The sequence below is a fragment of the Bombus terrestris genome, chromosome 15, assembly GCF_910591885.1.
Source record: "Bombus terrestris chromosome 15, iyBomTerr1.2, whole genome shotgun sequence".
Taxonomy (NCBI): domain Eukaryota; kingdom Metazoa; phylum Arthropoda; class Insecta; order Hymenoptera; family Apidae; genus Bombus; species Bombus terrestris.
In genome coordinates, this window is record NC_063283.1 from 3,390,032 (window position 1) to 3,397,458 (window position 7,427).

The window sequence follows — 7,427 nt, forward strand, 5'->3', positions numbered from 1 at the left end:
ACGTTACTCTTCCACGAATTCTTCGTCGATCGAAATTGAAGGAACGAGAAAAATAAGAAAGCAAACGACGTTCGAACGATCGTTCTTGCCGGTATGTCGATCATTCCACGATCATTCCGCTGTATTTTCTAAAAAAAAGAAAAAACGTTCACTTTCTACGTTGCCCGACTTTTCGAACGGGCACAAACGATAGCCAGAAGAACGATAGACGTTCGAACGATCGCTCGATTCGTAAGGGAAGGATATCAGCCGTCGAAGACGGTGGGAACGAGCCTTAAATATCACGCATGCCCGTTTCATCGATGCAACGCGAAATGATTGATTCGCGCGTCGTTTTTTCCCGTGGATCTCGATATATATACTTTCCCTTATTTTCTCTTTCGTTACACCGGGAAGAAGTATAAAATTGGCGTTTACCATCGGCGAACAGGGCATTCACACCGTATCGACTTGCCAGTGACGAGGAGTTTAACGAGTGAATCGCTTCTTCACACATTCCGCGAGGATATTCGTAGCTTTTCACTCTTTTTCTAATAAGATGCGTGGACTTTGCGCGTGAAACAGACGGCTCGCGATCGTCTCTTCGCGCTGCTTTGCCACGGCGAAGGCGCGAGAATAACGCGTTTAATCAACTGTATATCTAATTTGGGCATAAATCGTGCAAACACCGACGCGGTGTTTGCCGAGCGTCGGATAGAAAATCAACCTTGTACATACCGCGTAGACATTATGCATCACTTTCTGTAAACCGTGACACACACGTACACACATCAGATCACCCACGAATGCTGCGATTACGACACACGATTAACTAACCTTTACCGGAACACACTGTTTTTCCTTCATCGAGTTTTCAACGACGGTATACTCCCACTAAGGAATTCGCGAGGAAGCGCGATTTTTCGCTGATCGCCTTTCGCAACTCAGCGAAAATCTCCCGAAATTAGTCGAATGGCAAAAAGCTCGGAATGGCACCGGTGTCCCCGCTGTATCTATACGAATTTGGAAATCCATGCGCGAAAATATGAAACGTGGAAAGGTGAAACAAGGGCAAAGATGAAAGACAAGAAAGAAATCGTAGGTAAATAATAGCCTGATCCCAAAACACTCGTTGAACACTCGTCTAATCGCAACAGAGCCAGTCTTAATGTCTTGTAAAGTAAACGGAGCAAAACGTTAGAAAACCGTGGACGCTTTCGCGCAGGCGTGTTTCGAACGACGCGGCGTATCGTTTAAATCTCGCCTGCCGGAAGCTTATTTCTTAGGTAGCCCTGTGTATAGAGACGCTAAGTTTCCAGTGTATCGATATGTACGGTGTATTTCCGACGCGCAGATCGATCGATTCACGGTCGACCGTCGACACCTCCGCTAAACGTAGCCGATGTTAAGTTTCATTTCTCTCTCACCCACTTTCTCTCTCTCTCTCTCTCTCTCTCTCTCTCTATTTCTCTTTCTCTTTCTCTTCTATCTCTCATCTCGTCCCTTTCTTGTAATCGCTCGTCAAGTACAATGCAAGTGTAACACTTTTGCACGCGGTAAGAGTTAATGATCTTCGTACCTTCTGAAAGTCAGACGCGATGAGTCTGGCCGCGACTCTCTATAATACATTCTACCCTTGTGTCCCTGCCCTTGTCCGCTAGCCCTACCTCTCCTTGTTTCAAGCCCTATTTCGTTGAGCGGCATATCTCGTAGAATTAAGAGACGTTTGTACGGGCTGAGACGCGGCCGAAGGTCCATTCCCACGCGCGACTCCTCGAAACGAGCAGACAGCTCATAGAGATTCTTTCTCTGTTTCTGTCGCGTTAAGGAAGAACGATAGATCTCGAAACGGGCGATCGATGCATTCCCGTGTAGCGAACACGCTACCGGTCAGGTATACGTCGAGATCTGGACCCCAGGTTGTCCTCGCTTCTTAGACGTAACACTTTCGCGTAAGCTCGAGCAGAAAGATCGTACGTAAAGCTGACGGAACACATATACGAATACGTTACACTACGATATACCTATACATGAACATACGTTGTAGATGAACACAGTTACACAGGCATACACACACAGACACACACACACAGAGACACACGCACTCAGAGACACACACAGCTACGAACGTGAAACACACGGACAACGTATGCAACGTTACATTACATACACAGACGCAAACAGGTACACGCGTACACACCGACGCGCGCGCGCATATACGTTTCGTAACGAAGTATACAGTCTTAGCGCAGTGTTTCATATAGTTAGGTAGGAAACGTCAAGAGAATATTTTTTATATTCCACATGGATTTTACAGTTATATATTATCGTTTCGTATCGAAAGGGAGGAGTTTAAAGGCGCGTCCAAAGCGTTACATAGATATATATTATAAATATGAGACCTCTCGATATACGTGTCGCCATTTATTGTTTACACCGCGATGATTATATATCGATTATCGGTCATTCTTATGGCGGTAGGCGCTGTCGTTTATATATATATATACATATAAATATATCTATATATATATAGATAATTATGAGGCGGCGCAGGGGGGCACGCGCGCGCTCACGCGCCGTGTGCACGCGTCGCTAATTATCTCGTTGACGATTATTAATAATCGCGAAGCCGCTACGAGCAAATCGAGCAAAACGGCGTGTCGCGTTCGATCGTAACTCGCGGGGAGGGGGAGGCCCTTTGAGTTCGTCCACGGTAAGCCCTACGTCCACGTGCGAGCGAGAATCACCGGCCCTTTTCTCCAACCAGGCAGCCATTCTCTATTTTACTCTCTTTACACCGGCCGGTTGCTTGCATCTTCTTCTTATTTCGTTTCAAAATCTTTTCCTTTTTCAACCCGTTTCGCGAAATAACGATGCGGGAGAGCTCGTTGGAGGAATACAAGCGGGATCGATCATCAAAACGAAACACCTATATACAAAATCTGTACCTTTTTACATCAAACACATACATACACATACACACACACACACACACACACACACACACACACACACACACACACACACACACACAGATATATATATATATATATGTATTCAACAAATACGCCTACGGTTTATTCATAAACGACATGAAAGAAGATAGACACACACATACACACGCGGATACACATATTACAATCGTACATCGATAGACCAATTTTTCGTCGAAAGACACAATTACGAATACGCTAGACCAATGTATCGCATACGAGATATATCGATACGCTTCAATGGGGCAGTTGAACAATTGTAACGCGTGTATCATAGAAATTGGACGCGCGAGAGACGCGGGATACGCGAATTTGTATAGAGTTGATGTACGTAATCGTAGCGCGACTAGAAATAGGTATCGCTGGAGTTTTAAATCGTGTTTTTAAATCGAGTTTTTAAATCGTGCAATTAGTAACGTTACTTCTGTTGATCACTTGGTTTACGGAATTAACGGGCAAGAAGGATACTCCACGTCGATGATCTACGATCCTTCTAAGCTAAACGGATTCTCGTAGCTTGTAAAGGTCGTATCTCATGGACGTGAGGTCGGTGTTCGCCCGATGGATCGGGAATACGTGACTTGGGAAGGCCGCGTGCACCAACCAAACATCTGCTCGATGATTGTTACTTATAATTGTAGACCGACTACAGATGGATATTTATCGGCGATCGCTCGCCGTTCATTTCGACCGCGATCGATCTTCCGCATTTAAGGTAGGATTTCCTCTACCGCCTTTTTTTAATCCTATCGAACGCTTTTCGGTTTTAATTGAACGAAGAATAACGGAGATGATATAAAAGAACGTCTTTTCGAATGTTTTAAAATGATCGGATATTTCTATCCTTTGGAGATTAATGGTCCGATACATGCAAAAGTAACTTTTAGGAAGGTTCTTATATAAATTGAAGATTGCCATGAATTTGAAAATTCATTAATTCCATGTTGCCAGAACTATAACCAAGTGTGTATTTTACCAAAAGCAATTTTTTAAATGCTCTTTTTCTCAAATTTAACGGTTTCTATCGTTAGATTATTGCGGTGACTTTTGAAAAAAAAAGATACGTCTCTAAATGGTTAACTAAGAAAGGTAGTATGAGCATCTTCCATGAAAAATTACTCCTAAACAATCTTCGACTGTCATATTCGCATTAACGAAACATCCAAAGAACGAAACGTGCTGTAACGATTCTCATAAAAATGTATATATGATATTATTTGATTGTTGTAATGTATTCATCGGAATGACAGTTCGTTAGAACTGCCATCAGCTACAACTATAATTTTATACGTAATTTTAGACGTACGTCTAACGCACGATAGGAAATTCCATCTTAAATTTAGATTATCGAGATTTCGATTTTATTAAACGACAACAGTCGTGCACTGCGACCGATCGTCGATAAAACTCGAGATTTTTATAGCATTCGGGTAAAAATGGTTGGTACACGCGCTCTTGGCGTAAGCGGAAACGGCTGTAAACGCAGTGAACGGTCGAGATCGAAGCTTGAGCGAGAAAAAAGACATACTTTGGGCATTCTTTTGAGTCGCGTTCGAGCGAATTGCGAGTGAATGAGAGTGGCGAGTGCGGAACAAATCGCAAGTACGTGGTTCGCAGCTTTGAAACATGTGATACGTCAGCCGGCAGGATTGACTTCCGGTTATCGGGAACGTTCGAGAGATGTAGAGCAAAGAACATGGTTACGAAAGAACAAAGCGAGTGACGCGTATCGCTGGTAGTGGATTCGCGGGCTGACGCATTTTTTAAAGATTCTTTGAAGTAGGACGCTCTTTTGTTGAAGGTTGATTGTTATCAAAATGGTTGTGAGGTTATAATGTTTGAAATGTGTTAACGATGCGACGTGAAAGTTCGATCGACCGATTGCCACGACTTCCGGAAACGAGCCGATCGTGACTAAACAACGATTCCAAAAATGTAATTCGCTTCTCGTTCCGTGAAGTTGTGTCGATCGTCTCGCCGAATAGCGGACGAGGAGGCGAATTGGAAGAACGTGCGCTTCCGCGTGAAACCTTCTTTTCCTTAATTTTCTACTTTGTTCTTCCTTTTTCTTTTTTTAACTCGTCAACATTCCTTCTGATCGAAGTTGCACTTTCTCTACATTAGCGATAACTTGTTCCGTTAAGCATAGCGCGAACGAATGGTCAGTCGACTGTATATATAGCATTTATTTTCATAGCATTTAAACCGAATTCGATTGGTGGAAGCGCACGTGTCCTTCGACGTTGTAAAATTCGTCTCTGAGAAAGCGTGCAACTGGCATTACCCCGCATACAGTCTGGTTCGTGTTGTGAGTCCAGTTTACGTCAAGTCGGCGCGGTCTTCTCGCGTAATCTTTCCAAATTAATCCTCGAAATAACGATTTAAGGTAAGAAAAGGAAGAGACGAGGCGAGAAAGAAAATCGTAGAACGTGCAAAGAGCGCGAAACGAGCAACAGTTTTCACGGTAAGACTTCGTCGAATTGTTGTAACGGATGGCCAGACTAATAGAAAAATGTGCGACTGATATAAACCAGTATTCGTGCGAGAAAATGTAAAATAAAATTCGCGTAATCTAGCCTTAATGAGAAAGATTAAATTAGGTATAATAGAGGCGGTACCGCGAAGGATGGTCCCGCGTCGAAATTATCTCGATTGGCTGTAAAATATTGTCGTGGAAGGTGGGCCGTGAAGACGACGTCGAAACAAATGCATCCTTGAGTTCCAAGAAAAAAAAAAAAAAAAAAAAGGCAGGAAATTTCTCTGGAGGACGTCGTCCAACGCGTTCCCCTTTACGCGGTGATGTATCTAGTGAGAATAATGTTACTAGGTAACTTAAGCGTATTTTAAAAGAAAAAAGAAAAGAAGCATAACGAAATGCCAGTTGTAAAGAGTTTTTCTTTTCGAAAAGGAAGAAAAAAGGAAAATATATCAGTGGTAGAAGTGCGGGAAGACATGTTCGATAAAATGGGAACATGTCTCGAGCGACGCGTCCATTCATTGCCGGGAAACGAAACTAAATGCGAATTGGCTATACGAGGAAGAAATTGAAAATTGATAGAACAGAAAGATACAAAATTTTCGTTTGGAACGAAACGCAGCTACGATGTCGGGGTAGTAGAAAGTTTCCGAAACGGCAGATCACATTTGGTCGCGACATTGGTACGATCGGTTTTTCGTTTTTCTTTCTTTTGCTTATTTCGGACCGCCCGAAGGGAACGATCACGAGTTCCGCGAAACATGAAAATAGAAAGAACTAAGGTGATAGAGAGTGATAAGGATAACAAAAAAGAAAAAAAGAGAAATATTAAAGTACCGCGAAAGGAAGGATAAAAAGGCAGAAGGCGATTTAAAAAATGGGCAAATGGAACATTGTCATGTGTATACGCGATTATAAATTTTTTGAGAAACGACAGCTTTACCGGTAGTTAACAATAGTTTTTCGCAACTTGGGCACACGTAACGAACACCTTACATGACACACAGAGACACTTACTTACATACACGCATTACATGTAAAGCGATCCATGCGAAACAAAAAAAAAAAAAAAAAATTGTACGAATATAATGTTTGCAGTTAGGTGGGACCAAAAACGACTTTATATCTGTATGTGCATATCCAAGCAACGTGTAATTTAATTATGAATTAATTAATTATCCATTATTAATGGCTAGGTAAAGAAAAAAAGATCCATTGATAGCGATCAAGGACGATGACGAATCATTAACCAATAATTAGATTATTAAGTTTGTTTATTGATGCATTATTATACGATATAATTATTATTATTATTATTATTATTATTAACTTTATTGTCTTTATGATTATTATTATTTTATCATTATTATTATTATTATTATTTTATTTTATTTTATTTTATTACGATAATTATATAATGACGACGATAATATTATTATTATTATTTAAATGACGTTTTAAGACATGATTATTTAGATACCGAATAGAGCAGTACGTATCATTAATTATTATTAATTATTTTTAATTATTATTATTATTATTATGAGATATTTTGTTGTATTATTTTCAATAAAATCGATTGAAAATATTTAATTTCCACGGTTTTATTTTTCGTTCGCACTTCACCAGACGTTTTTACGTTTCTGCCAGTGATTTCCTCTTTCTTTCAAATATTGCACACTTTCGATACTGCATTTACACGCGTGTACACGAAGCTCGATATATGTAAGTACACAATTCCATTATTTTCAGCGAAGATGAAAGAACAAATTTATTTAAGAGAATATCTAAATTGAAGGAAGAAATAAGGAAAGAAAGACTCGAAATCACAGCTCCTCGCTTATTCCTACCGGTTTCTTCTTTCGTACTTCCGTCTGGTCGGTCGTTTCTTTATTTTCTTGTATAATTTTCATTTTTCGTTTTCATTCGATACAAATTTAATTGGCTGCGTCTGTATACGATTTTCACTTCACAAAACC